This window comes from Ornithorhynchus anatinus, chromosome 11, assembly GCF_004115215.2.
Source record: "Ornithorhynchus anatinus isolate Pmale09 chromosome 11, mOrnAna1.pri.v4, whole genome shotgun sequence".
NCBI classification, from domain to species: Eukaryota; Metazoa; Chordata; class Mammalia; order Monotremata; family Ornithorhynchidae; genus Ornithorhynchus; species Ornithorhynchus anatinus.
The window spans coordinates 32,538,883-32,554,060 of record NC_041738.1 but is presented as its reverse complement, the minus strand read 5'-3'; the positions used below and the strand labels follow the sequence as shown (position 1 = coordinate 32,554,060).

The 15,178-nt window shown below is 47.6% G+C and overlaps 1 protein-coding gene across 3 annotated transcripts in view; it reads left to right on the top strand.

The window, feature by feature from the left end:
• The first annotated feature begins 3,534 nt into the window (after nt 1-3,534).
• The window catches only part of GARRE1 (granule associated Rac and RHOG effector 1), an 80,671-nt gene continuing 69,027 nt past the window's right edge, over nt 3,535-15,178 (top strand). For all 3 annotated transcript variants that reach the window (XM_029074862.2, XM_029074863.2, XM_029074861.2), the window contains exon 1: nt 3,535-3,590. The gene's annotated coding sequence lies outside the window, so the exon portion shown is untranslated. The remainder of the gene's footprint in view (nt 3,591-15,178) is intronic.

The window sequence follows — 15,178 nt, the reverse complement described above, 5'->3', positions numbered from 1 at the left end:
AGAATACAAAAGATCTACGATAGGGTGACCAATAAGGAAGCTTCTCCATTAGCTCACTGAATGTTTTCCATTACATAGTCCTGTGTAATCTTTGGATAATTAATACTGGATGTATTTGTCACAGGAATGATCAGGAAAAGGACTTAAACTAACCTTTGATCATTCTTCCACTCTGTTTGGGGAGCTGTTTTTCTGTCCTTTTTGCACTCTTTCTCTATATGTGTTCTACCATTATGCTTGCCTGAATTAATGTTAGTTCTGGCAAATTTTCTGTTTGGCATGGGAAGGATTTTTCCAATAAAACTAATTACTGTGGTTAAGTCTGATCCACTACATACATTGCATATACATAAACAGTGCTTTTTCCATTCTCTGAAGTCAGACATACTGCTTTGTTGCTCAGGCTACAACATCCTGCAGGTTTTGGGAGATGATTAGTTACCCTTTGCACTCATTGGAATGTGGTTTTTGTTTTATCTTTTCAACCAACATGCCCTTTCTTTAAAATTGTTTTGGCTTTAAATTTTACAAACATATGAAAAGGCCCTAGGCGAGGCACCACATAAGGACAATAACAGGTTATGAAAGAGGGAAAAGGCTACAGGAGGAAACTGACCAGTGATTTAATATTGTTTAGCAATATGGAAAAGAACTAAAGCTGTGTTTTTAATAAGAATTTGAATTAGGTAGGAGATCCATGAGTGTATTTATGGATGATTTGCATTTATTTTGCATTTCTGTGCAGCCAGTACGCCTCTCCTGCTGCTCTCTTTCCAGGTGGCCTCATTCTCCCATTACTGATTTATAAAGAAAAGGAGAAGAGTCTGCACCCCCCCAATTATGCTTTAGGGTCATCCTCACCCCTTTCATCTCCCATCTTCACATTTCAGTCAGTTCTGTGATCATGTAGGGGGGGATGGGTTGAATATAAATCGATAAACAGATTTAGGAAACATTCCTCTGACAATAAGTATCGGTTGGACTAGAACCCAGTGCGATGTGGAAAGAAAGAGTTTTGCCTATGTCCATTGCATTGGACACGAGGTGAGAACTACAACGTGAGTTATCCTTAATATGCGGTTCTTTGGCTTCTGTTGCATTTTTCAGTGTTCTGCACTTAATAGATGTGCAATAAATACCAGTGAATGTTTGAATGAGAAAAGTATCAAAATGCCCCGGGAATGTGGAGGTAGAACCAAAAGGGCATTAAATGTCAGCAACTAATAGCTGTAATGGATGATGGAGGCAGAGGATGTGAACTTTAGACAATAATAATAATAAAAGAAACCCTTGCTTTTTTTATACCTTATATTTCAAAATCGCTTTCACATCAATTATCTCACTGTACCCTCACAACGTCCCTGGGAGGCAGGGAGAAACAGGTATTATTTTCCACATTTTTCAGAGAAGGAAGCTGAAGCCAGAGAGGTTAAAGGACCTGCCTAAATCGACCAGCTAAATGACCTCCCTGGCCATGGCCGCCCAGAGGCTTGTCTAGAACCCAGATCTCTCTCCTACTTAGATTATGAGCTGTTTGTCGAGCAGGGACTGTGTCTGATTAACTTGGATCTACCTAGTGCTTAGAACAGTGCTTGATACACAGTAAGCACTTGACAAATTTTGTAGAAAATAGTTCACATCATTCCCTGTACTACTCTACTGGGGATGAAATGGGGAGGTGGTATTAAACGATCACCTCCATACAGACTTATTATTTGACACATATTTCTGTCATCCCTAATTGAACTGTACACTTGGCAGGGAAATGCTTTTAATTTTTACCCACAAAACTGTGAGGGGGGAAAAAAAATGTAGAGGGTGAGAGTTTGAATACTATTTTTGCTACTTTGGGTGAATTTTTCCTCAGGTTACCCCTTAAGGATTTAAGAAAAAAAAGGTAGAAAATAGTTTTTAGAATACTGGTGTATGTTCTTAAAATACTGAGAGAAAAGAAGCAAACATTGATACAGACAACTGCTACATAGTTAAGCAAAGGTATGAAGGAGAAAAGACACATTATGGAAAACCTTAGAGAGCACTAAGGAGACATTTTTATTGCAGTGTTTCTTTTCCCATCTAAACATACGAAATGATAACATGAATTTGGTCACAATCACGTCCAAAAAGTAAGGAAGGTGCTTTACTGGGGGAAGCAGCTGTGGCCTAGTGAAAAGAGCACGGTTCTGAGAGCCAGAGGACCTGGGTTTTAATCCCTGCTCTGCCATTTACCTTTGTGACCGTGGGCAAGTCAAGCGTGGCTCAGGGGAAAGAGCACGGGCTTTGGAGTCAGAGGTCATGAGTTCGAATCCCAGCTCTGCCACTTGTCTGCTGTGTGACTGTGGGCAAGTCACTTCACTTCTCTGTGCCTCAGTTACCTAATCTGTAAAATGGGGATGAAGACTGTGAGCCCTACGTGGGACAACCTGATTCCCCTGTGTCTACCCCAGCGCTTAGAACAGTGCTCGGCACATAGTAAGCACTTAACAAATACCAACATTATTATTAACTTCTCTGTGCCTCAACTCCCTCATCTTCAAAATGGGGATTCAGTCCCTGTTCTCCCGCCTATTTAGAATGTGAGGCTCACATAGTTCAGTGCTTGGTACACAGTAAGCATTTAACAAATACCGGGGTAGATAGAAGGTCAGCAGGCGGTGACACGTTGGGGGGGGGATGTGTGTCTCTTAATTCTTCATCCCCATTTTCCAGATGAGGTCACTGAGGCCCAGAGAAGTGAAACGACTTACCCAAGGTCACACAGCGGACGAGCGGCGGAGTCGGGATTAGAACCCACGTCCTCCGACGCCCAGACATTAACCACTTGGCCACGCTGCTTACCTCGTAAGCGCTCAAGAAATGCCACTGGTTGATTGACAGATTCATGTAACCAATCCCAGCCGGGGGCTCCTGCAAACCCCCCCAATCATCGCGGGAGCCCTGGCCACGCCCCCTCTGCGGAGCCCCGCCCACCCGGTTCACCTTGGGGGCGAAGAGAAGAGGCGGGCTCAATTAGCCCCGCCCCCTTTCCACCTAAGCCCCGCCCACCCCCGGCGCTCCTCCTCCCTGATTGGTTGGCCGGGAGGAGCCGGGCCCCGGGGTTTAAAACGGTCCCGCCCCCTGTTCGTCTAAGCCCCTCCCACCTGGACTCTCCTCCTCCCCGATTGGTTGGCCGGGAGAAGCCAGGCCCCCAGGGTTTAAAACAGCCCCGCCCCCTGCTCGTCTAAGCCCCGCCCACCAGAACTCTCCTCCTCCCCGATTGGTTGGCCCGGAGGAGCCGGGCCCCGAGGCTTAAGGCAGCCCCGCCCCCTGCCCTCCTAATCCCCGCCCACCCCTTCATTCCTCCTCCCCGATTGGTTGGCCGGAAGGAGCCGGGCCCCGAGGCTTAAGGCAGCCCCGCCCCCTGCCCGCCTAATCCCCGCCCACCCCGTCTTTCCTCCTCCCCGATTGGTTGGCCGGGAGGAGCCGGGGAGGGGAGGGGGCGGCGGGGAGAAGGGAGGGGGGGAGGCGAGGGGAAGCGGGCGGGCGCGTGACGTCATTTCCGGTGTACACAGACCGGCCGTCGCGGTGCGGGAGGCGAGCGGGGGGCGCAGGTGAGGAGCCGGGACGGGCCCCGGGGGGGAGGGGAGGGGAGGGGAGAGGCCGGGCCCGTCCGTCCGTCCGTCCGTCCGTTCGCTGAGGGGGGAGGCGCTCCGCCCGAAGGACCCGCCGACCCAACGAGTGTGCGGCCGGAGGCCCGGCCCGGCCCGGCCCGGCCCGACCCGGCCCTTACCCCGCGGGGCCCCCGCCCGCCTCGCCCCGGGGAAGGGCCTCCCCGACACCTGTCACCCGCTCGGCCCGGGACCAGACGCCCGCCGCCCCCGCCGCCCTCAGCCCGCCCGGACCTCTGCCTCTGTCTGGCCGTCTCTGTCTGTGTGTCTGTGTCCGTGTGTGTGTGTGCGCCTGTGCCTCCGTGTGAGTCTGTGTGTGTGCGTGTGTCTCTGTCCGGGTGTGTGTGTGTGCGTGTGTCTGTGTGTGTGTGTGAGTCTCCGTGTGCGTGTGTCTCTGTGTGTGTGTCTGTGTGTGTCTGGGTCTCTGTGTGAGTCTGTGTGTGTGTGTGCGCGCGCGTCTGTGTGTCTCTGTGTGTGTGTCTGTGTGTGTCTCTGTGTCTGGGTCTCTGTGTGAGTCTCTGTGTGTGTGTCTCTGTGTGTGTGTGTGTGCCTGTGTGTGTCGCTCTGTGTGTGTGCGTGTGTCTCTGTGTGTGTGCCTGTGTGTGTCTGGGTCTCTGTGTGAGTCTGTGTGTGTGTGTGTGTGTGCGCGCGTCTGTGTGTCTCTGTGTGTGTGTGTCCGTGTGTGTGTCTCTGTGTGTGTGTGTGCCTGTGTGTGTGTCGCTCTCTGTGTGTGCGTGTGTCTCTGTGTGTGTGTCTGTGTGTGTGTGTCTCTGTGTGTGCCTGTGTGTGTCGCTCTGTGTGTGTGTGTGTGTGCGCGCGCGTGTGCCTGTGTGTGTCTGGGTCTCTGTGTGAGTCTGTGTGTGTGTGCCTGTGTGTGTCGCTCTGTGTGTGTGGGTCTGTGTGTGTGTCTCTGTGTGTGTCAGTGTCTCTGTGTCTGTCAGTGTGTGTGTGTGTGACACCCACGTTCTTCTTCTTCTTCTTCTTCTTCTTCTTCTTCAGCGCTGGGCCCGGTGTGTAAGCGGGGCCGGGGAGGACCGAAGGTGATGAGACTGTCCCGTCCCCTCGTCCCCCCCCCCCCCCCCGCCCCGCCCATCTCCTTCATCCGTATTTATGGAGCGTTTACTACAACGGCGAGGGCGTTGCCTAAGGCCTTACTGTGGGCCGAGCTCTCTTCTAAGCGCCGGCGGTGCAGGGCGCTGTGGTAAGCGCTGGGAAGGGATCACTCGGCCACAGGTGATAATAACGGTGTTGGTATTTGTTAAGCGCCTACTGTGTGCAGAGCCCCCTTCTAAGCGCCAGATGGGCAGAGCGCTGCCTTAAGCGCTGGGAAGGGATCATTCGGCGACAGATAGTAATAATGTTGGTGTTGGTATTTGTTAATAATAATGTTGGTATTTGTTGAGCGCTTCCTATGTGCCGAGCACTGTTCTAAGCGCTGGGGGAAACATAGGGGAATCAGGTTGTCCCACGTGGGGCTCACAGTCTTAATCCCCATTGTACAGATGAGGGGACTGAGGCCCAGAGAAGTGAAGTGACTGGCCCACAGTCACACAGCTGACAGGTGGCAGAGCTGGGATTCGAACTCATGAGCCCTGACTCCAAAGCCCGTGCTCTTTCCACTGCGCCACGATTTGTTAAGCGCCTGCTAGGTGCAGGGCACTGTATTAAGAGCTGGGAATGGATAATTCAGCCACAGATAGTGATGTTGGCACTTGTTAAGCGCTTACTATGTGCTGAGCGCTGTATTAAGCGCTGGGAAGGGATCATTCGGCGACAGATAGTAATAATGATGGTGTCGGTATTTGTTAAGCGCTTGCTAGGTGCAGAGCACTGTATTAAGAGCTGGGAATGGATAATTCAGCCACAGATAATGATGTTGGCACTTGTTAAGCGCTTACTATGTGCTGAGCGCTGTATTAAGCGCTGGGAAGGGATCATTCGGCGACAGATAGTAATAATGATGGTGTCGGTATTTGTTAAGCGCTTGCTAGGTGCAGGGCACTGTATTAAGAGCTGGGAATGGATAATTCAGCAACAGATAATGATGTTGGCACTTGTTAAGCGCTTACTGTGTGCAGAGCACTGATCTAAGCACCAGAGGTGCAGAGCGCTGCATTAAGCACTGGGAATGGATAATTCAGCAACAGATAATAATAGCGATAATGATGTTGGTGTTTGTTAAGCGCTACTATGTGCAGAGCACTGTTCTAAGCACCAGAGGTGCAGAGCGCTGCATTAAGCGCTGGGAATGGATAATTCGGCGACAGATAATAATAATGATAATGATGTTGGTGTTTGTTAAGCGCTACTATGTGCAGAGCACTGCTCTAAGCACCAGAGGTGCAGAGCGCTGCATTAAGCGCTGGGAATGGATAATTCGGCGACAGATAATAATAATGATAATGATGTTGGTGTTTGTTAAGCGCTACTATGTGCAGAGCACTGCTCTAAGCACCAGAGGTGCAGAGCGCTGCATTAAGCGCTGGGAATGGATAATTCAGCAACAGATAATAATAATGATAATGATGTTGGTATTTGTTAAGTGCTACTATGTGCAGAGCACTGTTCTAAGCACCAGAGGTGCAGAGCACTGCATTAAGAGCTGGATAACAGATAATAATAATGAGGGTATTTGTTAAACACTTACTATGTGCAGAGCACTGTTCTAAGCGCGGGGGGAGAAACAGGGTCATCAGGTTGTCCCACGTGAGGCTCACGGTCTTCATCCCCATTTTACAGATAGAGACCATCCCTGCCCAGTGACAGGCTCATGTCTAATGCGGGGAGACGGACCAAAACAAGATAACATCAAAATAAATAGAATCAAGGGGATGTACACCTCATTAACAAAATAAATAGGGTCATAAATAATCTATACAAATGAGGACAGTGCTGAGCGGAGGGGAAGGGGGAGGAGCAGAGGGAAAGGGGAGGCTCAGTGTGGGAAGGCTTCCTGGAGGAGGTGAGCTCTCAGTAGGACTTTGAAGAGGGGAAGAGAGTTTGGTGGAGGTGAGGAAGGAGGGCATTCCAGGACAGCGGTAGGATGGGGGCCAGGGGTCCGTGAGGCCCAGAGAAGTGGCTTGCCCAAAGTCACCCAGCAGACAAGTGGCCACTACAGCCCCACCAGACTTCCCGGCTTTGGGCCTAGGAACAAGCGTGGCCTGGTGCTGGGTAGATCCCGGGCCTGGGAGTCGGCAGGTCCCGGGTTCTAATCCCATAGGCTGTGAGCCCCTTGTTGGGCAGGAATTGTCTCTATAATAATATTATTATTATTTATTTTTAATAATCCCCATTTTCCAACTGAGGTCACTGAGGCACAGAGAAGTCAGCTGACTTGCCCAAAGTCACACGGAGCTGACAAGTGGCAGGGTGGGACTAGAACCCACGACCTCTGACTGCCAAGCCTGTGCTGTCCAAGGTCACAAAGCAGACAAGTTGGCGGAGTGGGAATTGGAACCCGGGCCCTTCGGACTCCCAGGCCCGGACTCTAGCCGCTACGCCATAAATCCTGACCCCGGCAGGTGAACGAACAGGTACCTTTGGGATGCATTTTTCCCGACGAAGGGCAAACTACCAACAAGGAAAGGAAAGGGAAGGGCAACTGCGAGGGCCAAAGGGGCTTAGCCACAGTCCCGCTCACCAGCCACTGCCCCCAACCCTCACCATCCCGTCCCCTCTTCCACCCAGCGCTTCCGCTGTAGGGAAGTGCATCATAATAATAATAATGATGGTGGTATTTGTTAAGCGCTTACTATGTGCAAAGCACTGTTCTAAGCGCTGGGGGATACAAGGTGATCAGGTTGTCCCACATGGGGCTCACAGTTTTAATCCCCATTTTACAGATGAGGTAACTGAGGCACAGAGAAGTTAAGTGACTTGCCCAAAGTCACAGAGCTGGCAAGCGGTGGAGCCGGGATTCGAACCCATGAACTCTGACTCCCAAGCCCGGGCTCTTTCCACTGTGCCACGGTGCTTCTCTATACTATTCCAAAATTCAATGTTGCTTGAACTCTATTGGTACAGATTAGACCTATTCTTTTCAGAAGTGCAGTCTACCTTTACCCGTCTACCCCCGAAGGCTATAATGCTTCTGCGTGTGTATTTTAATCCATGGCTCGAGGAACTCCGGGTTCTAAAAGGGAATAAATACATTTTTATACTTTTTTCCCCCCTTTCCTTCAGGACCTTGAGGTATTGTGAGGTTTTAGCCAAATGAGTTTTAGTGCTGTTAAAACACTGATGAAATGTAGGTTTTTTAAAAAAAGCGTATTTCTCTTTTCTTTATCGTCTTTAATTTCCGTAATCATTCTATTTTCTTTCACTTTTCTAAACTCTTCACCTTTCTCAATGCCATTGTGCCTCCTTCTCTATCCCTCTAACATTTTCCCTTTTGCAGAGCAAAGGAAGCAAGCTTTTCCTGTTCCCGAGCAGACACTATCACGTGCCCGTCACTATAGTGATTGAATTTCTTTTCTACTGCATTTCTTGCAGTAGATTCTTGGGTACAATTCCCTAAAGCAAAGTAGAGAGTGTTGAGAGCTGACGAAGAGATTAACCTTTCCAAGGCGCAAAACAGAAAACCTAGAGTAACTTCCCTAACTTTTGCAAGGAGTGGTTTTACAAAGCCTAGGTTATATGATGAAAGAACATAGACCAAGAAAGGGTGATGGGTGTGCCTTTCAGCTCCTAGGAAGTCAGCTGCCAGTACTGCTTGAGTAAACTTAAGATTTGTGTTGGACATCCTAAGAATTTTGTTTATGTCCCCGTACAGTTTGCCATGCGCAAACTCTTTCCTTGATCCTAAATAGCTACTAATTCTGTTCTTTTTTTGGGTGGGGTGGGGGGCGTTACTTGAGATTATATCTTCTGCGACCGTTGCGTGGGCTAAAATGGTCTCAGGATCGGTAGAAAACGATTTATACATTCTTTATGACCTTCCATTCTGAGAGTTTTCCAAGGGATCTTTTTAAAATTTCCCCTCATATTTTATTCTGGAGGGAGAACAGTATGCGAAGACTAATCCTTGATTAATGCGGCATATCTCCTATGCTCATTTGCTGAATTTGTTTTCTTGTTCAGTGGTTAAGTAACTGCCTTTCAGGGTGAAGTTTTTAAGTGTGCTCTGGTCACTTTTCACTGTGGCATGTATGATACTAATCTTCCTCTATTTTTGCACACAAATACGTAGGTTAACATTGGAGACAAAGATAGAAAAGTCTTCTCAGATTCCCTTGGCAAGCTTAGGCTTTTTTTAAATCTAAAATTATCCGCAGATTTTGAGAGCTCAGAGAATTTTTCAGGCATTTTTTTCCCCCTCAGATGCCTTTAAAATGAGCAATTTTTTAATTGTTGTAATGACATCTTAATTTAAAGCTTAGATAGACTACTGGGTTGAGCATTAAATAGGACAAGGGGTCAGGAACCCGTGGCTTGTGACCTTCGTGGGGCTCTTTTTGGAATCAAGTATGGCTCTGGAGCATAGACACCCAACTTGCCGTCTTGGCACGGGGTGGGCGAAGCCATTAGCTTTGTCCCCGTAGCAGACAGCTCTGGAGGAAGCCGGGCAGGAACTACCGGGGTCACTGGGCGGTTTTGAGCCAGAGGGGGCTTGGTGACTCTCTGGTGGCTGCGGGGGGGGTTCAAACAGTAATCCTTGCCCCCCCCACCCCCCCAAGATCCAGTGTTTACTGGCCTCCTGCAGCAAACAATAATGGCCCTAAGGTGAGCCAGCCAAAGGCAGGATGGGGAAATGGTCATTCATCCTCCACGTGTACATGGGACAAGAGCAGCCATGATGCCAGGAGCCGAGGACATTGATGTGGGTTGCGTATTAGGCAGGGAAGTGCCCCTTTGCCCCGCGATGTGTATTCCAAGTCTCGGAGGTAAACAGTGGCGGAGAGAAGAAAGAAAACAACCACTCCAGGTTCGTTCTCTTGGCCCGTCGTCCCTTCTTCCCTGTATTCCCCTTCTCACCCGTCTGGCTGGCCATCCCCCCAGCTTCAGTTCCCTACCCCCGGAGGGGAAGGACGTCTGCTACTTTTACCAAGTTTGCCGGTGGAGAGTTTCTTCCAGATTGTCTCCAAGGTAAACTGCCCTGAGGATGAAGTGAGAATCGGGGCAGAAGCACAGGCAAAGGCCAGCCCTTAGAGCCCTTCCTTTTTCCTTCCCGCCTAGTGAGTCGAGGGCAGCAGCAGAGGTCGGGGCCGTCCGCAGGCCTCTCTCTCTCTTCCTCCCTTCCATTCTCCTCTTCCCTTGCTGTCTTTGCTGGCAGCAACAGTTGTTACACTGAAGCAGCCGCATGGTATAGTCATGTCACATGGGGGTGTGGGGGAGGGCATAAATTCTAAGACTCTTTGTGCACCGACTACGCAAATGTTACGCCTGGTTTGGCGGTTCCCAATCAAAAGGTCGCCGGCTCCGGAGATAGAATAGTTTGATTGGAATAGAAAATGTTCCCCTTTGGCTGAATTGGTGTGCCTTGGTGCAACTGTTTGAGAAATAATAGTAATTTGGTGCCCAGTGGAAAGAGCACGGGCCCGAGAGTCAGAGGATCTGAGTTCTTATCCCAGATCTGTCACTGGCTTGCTGCAGGACCTTGGCTCAGTTCCTTCATTTGTAAAATAAGGATTGAATGCCTGCTTTAGCCTTATATAGGACAGGAACAGTGTTTAGCCTAATTAACTCGCCTTACCCCAGCATGTAGAACAGTGCTTGAAGCTTAGTAAGTGCTTAACAGATATCATAATAAGAAAAGTGTTTACTGTGTTCCAAACTGTGAACTAAGCCCTGGAGTAGATACAAGATAATCAGAATCAGATGCAGTCCTTACACAGCAGGGGATGGGAGGACAGATAGTCCATCCTCGTTTTGCAGCTGAGGAAACTGAGGCACAGAGAAATTAGTAACTTGCCCAAGATCACACAGCAGGAAAGCAGAAGCTTGTATAATTCATGTGATTAAATTAATTTCTTCCACATTGGTAGTGGGAATAAGCTTTTTACTTTGTTAAATCAGAGGATGTGCATAAACTGTGTTATCTTCAAATGTCTCATTTGCGTATAAGCCATTTAAAGAGAAATGACCCTGGCCACATAGCAAGAGGAAGATAAGAGGGTATTATTAGGAGGGGAACGAGAAGACATTTCAAGTTCATCCATTTTTTAAAAAAACTTATAAAAATAGTAATTCAATTTAAAATACTTTTGCTCCATCCAGTTATAATATGGTGTCTCAGGTGCACTGTAATAAATTCTGAAGGATCTCTTTTTCACTCCTAGTTCAAGAAGTATAAATCCTAGTTAATTTGACACCCTCGCAGTGATGGAAGAACATTCTCTTAATGGAAGTCAAAGACTCTTTTTCTTGCTGGATTATTCTCCAGTTTTAACAGGCTTCCAAATTGCAATCAGAATGATAAACTGAAAAGTACATATAACACCCGTATGTAATTTGAGCCAACAATGAAATAATCAAATACAGCTAAACTCAGTGTTCCAAAATGTAAGGAACCCAGGTTGGTTGAAATGCTTCAAAAAAATTGGATAAAATAGTATAGGTAGTCATATTGCAGTTAATCCGTCTACTTCTTGGATCTCATGGGAGGAGGACCGTATATTTGTGTTCAATAAATAAGACTATATTTAAATCCTTGGAGAAGTCTGGAATCTCCTCGACTGCGGATACTAGAGCCTCAGCTGACTTCAGGGCCTGGTACAATCTTGATATCAGGGGAACAGCCCAGCTAAACCCACCGAAAATACCCTCAAAGGTCAGATTGCTGACTCAGATTGAATCCTCGATATGTGCGGCCCGCTCGTCAGAGCACTCGGGCATGTTTTACTAAGCATATCAATCAGTCACTGGTATTTGTTGAGCACTAACTGTGCAAAGCACTGTGCATCTGGTACATTGAGAGGCTAGGCAAGACTGGATCACTGAATTTTCCAAATCTGTGGAGTCTGGCTATGAAAGTTTTAACCAGGATTTTTAACTCTAGTGAAATGTGTTAGGGGATTGCTTTGCCAGGATTCCCCTGAATTTCTCTTAGATTATCTGATTGTGAATGCAAGAGGTGATGGGGAGAAGTAAGAAGAGAGGAGATGGTGAGGGAATTCGCAGAGTCCAAGAAGAATTCATAATATATGGGATTTAATTGTTAGTTTAAAAAATAAAAAGGGTAAGCATGGCCTTTTGCAGATTAAAAACTTGATGAATTTAACACACCATTTCCTCTCTAGGAATGTAAGCTACCCGTGGGCAGGAAACTTGTCTTGTGCTTCTGCTGTAGACAGTGGATGCGCAATAAAAACCACTGCTATTATTCTCCCACCCAAATCACTATTAACTAGTAGAGAAGCAAGTATGTGAAACCATAAGGGCGAGTAACCTATTTGTAGGGGCTCTTATTCCACACACAGTAAAATTCTAAGTACTTGGGCAACACCATTTCAGAAACCAGTCATCCAGGTTGGATTGATGATGCACTTTTCAATTTCTTGCCCCTTTTCCTCTTTCCCGTTTTTCTTCTAGCATTTGTGCTCTGCCGCAAACCTAACCTGCCCCGGTACTGCTGTAATTTCTGATTTTTGTCTCCTGTGAATGTGAGGTCTCTGGGCCACTCTTGAGAGGTTGGGGGTGGAGTCAGATTAAGTGACAAGTTGCAGGGAGATGAGTTGAGACTTCACAGTTGCAATGGCAATGACAAAGTCAGTCCTCCTGCTCCCCATGTGGACCAAACCTTGAAGCTTAGCTCTGGAGCTGCTCACCACCTTGGTGTCTGCCACATCCCTTCACTGAAATATTGTGTTCATTCAATCCTGTTTATTGAGCACTTACTATGTGCAGAGCACTGTCCTAAGCACTTGGGAAAGTACAATATAACAATGAACAGACTCATTCCCTGCCAACAATGAGCTTACACTGTAGAGGGAGGGGCAGTGCCTAATCATAGCTATGCCTCTAGGACATCATGCCCAAGCTCCTCAGGATTTAGATTCCTTCCCATATGATGGTAGTCAGTATTCAGTGGCCAAAGTCAGGGCAGCAAAGTGGAGGGGAGAGATCTAATATTTCACCTCCTTCCACATCATGTGATGCGCCCTGTTGGCTCTGAAGCCCTGTGGTCCTAACTTCCATTCTTCCTTCTTCCCCCTCTTTGTTCCTCTTTTCCTCCCACCTCAACCAGCTTTCTTGGTTACCTTGTCCAGATCTGTTTTGGGGTCCTGAGATGCAGCAACCCAAAATCTCTACAGTAGTTCAAGCCTGGGAGTACTGGGTTTTGTTTAGTGGCCATTTATTTTATATGCCCGTCTTGATGCTAGCTAGACTGTAAGCTTCTTGAGAGCAGGGATCATGTTGGTCAACTGTATTGTACTCTCTCAGGTCTTCAGCACATTATGCACAAAGTAAGCACTCAATAAATACCACTGGTTGGTTGATGGGTGTAATTCTTCATAATCTCTCCCTGTCCTCTTTTGTCGTATCCTCCCTCCCTCTCCCCAATTTTAAAAATTTTCTCCCAATTTAGGTGGTTTTAAAAATCTTGTTCAATTTCTAGGAAAATAATGGCATAAAAACTGAAAATGAAAGACTATATTGTGTGTATGAGTGTATTTCCACTCATGACAGTATACCAGCAAATGCTTCCCTGAAGAAGTACATTTTATCTGAAACTAAGACTATGATTTTTTTTATGGCATCTGTGAAGGGCTCACTATGTACCAGATGCTGGGGTAGATACAAGCTTATCAGGTTGGACACAGTCCTTGTCCCACATGGAGCTCATGTTATTAATCCCCATTTTGCAGATAAGGAAACTGAGGCACAAAGAAGTAAATGACTTGCCCAAGGACACAGCAGAGAAGACAGATTTCAGTTACAACTATCTCTGAATACAGTATATACTTCTCCCAGTGTATCACTTTTTTGTTTTTTAAGATATAGCCTGGCTGTTAGCTCCGTAGAAAGAGCCATGCTCTGAGAATCGTGGAACCCAGGTTCTAGGCCTGACTCTGGCTGCTGGAGTTTTGCCATCAGAAGGGAAGGTTCCTGGCCTCTTCCTGAAAGAAGACAGCGCCAGTGGGAATTGTGAAAAATAGCTGAATAGTGTGGGGAATAAAGACTTCAGTAGCTCTCCAGGCCTGGTGGTTCAGGCTGCAAGAGCATGACATCTGTGTGGACATTCTGTACCCGCAGTGGGAACAAGAGTAGCTGGAAAGTGACAGCGTAAGTGGTACAGTCCAAATCACCGACACAGTACCTTCTTTTACGCGAGTTTTGATCCTGAAGTCTTAGGACCGAAGCTTTTAGGAAACTCCATCGTGATTATTTTTAGGTATGAGGTAAATGACAAGGGTGGAAATAGATGCATGCACAGTCATATAATTATAATGGTGGTATTTGTTAAGCGCTTACTGTGAGCAAAGCAACGTTTTAAGCGCTGGGGGGTACAAGGCGATCGGGTTGTCCCACGTGGGGCTCACAGTTTTAATCCCCAAGTTAAGTGACTTGCCCAAAGTCAAACAGCTGACTAGCGGCAGAGCCGGGATTAAAGCCCATGACCTCTGACTCCCAAGCCCGAGCTCTTTCCACTGAGCCACGCTGCTTCTCAGAACACAGGTTCTTCACCTGCAGTAGTGGCACCCTGACCACATGGAACAAACCAGTCTCACTTCGTGACGTCTGCCATTAGGAAACTGATGCTGACGGAAATGGGCTAAGCCACAAAAGAGGCCTTCGGGGCTCCCTTGGAAGAAACGGGCCAGGTTGCGAGGTCATCTTTCCTGTTATTTTTGGGCAAACCAAGAGGATTGGTTAATGTGATAGTACAGAAATCCCTTTAAATTCTCTCCCTTACAGTTAAACTCTTTTCAGTTCAAACGAGTCATAGATTTGGTCACTCATTGTGCTGCCTCTGACTGGATCGGCACAGCTCCTACGGCACTTGACTGACTGGAGGCAGCAGCTGCAGGGCAGGAAGGAGCAACTGCCAGAGAAGGAGTGCTGCAGCAGAGGGGAATGATAGCAACGCTCCACTTCCTCATCTCCGGCCAACAATATCTCAAGGACACCGGGACAGAGAGTGTAACGTGGGGGCGGAAACACCGTAGGGGCTGTATGCCGTGGCGTGCGGCTGGGTTGTCGTTGACTGTACGGGGAACGGAAAATCTGCCTTTAATATAACTCCTGGTCTGTACTGTCCCCCTTCTGCATTTTTATAGGACGGACAATTGCGCAGGCCTATTCAAATGATATTTTAAAAAATCATAAAGGAATGTTGTCCATCCTGAGGCAGAGTAGAATCAGCAATGGAATCCAATCAGTCCATTAATCAGTAGTATGTTTTGAGTGCTTACTGTGTTCAGAGCACTGTACTAAGTGCTTGGGAGAGTGAAATGCAAGAGTCGGTTGAGACAGTTTCCTACCCTCAAGGATCTTATAGTCTAGGAGGATAGGTTGTTCAGTCAGTACTAGCAACCAGAATTAAGCAGATTGACCTACGGGAGGATCTGTGGGTGAGTTTTTGTTCTTCC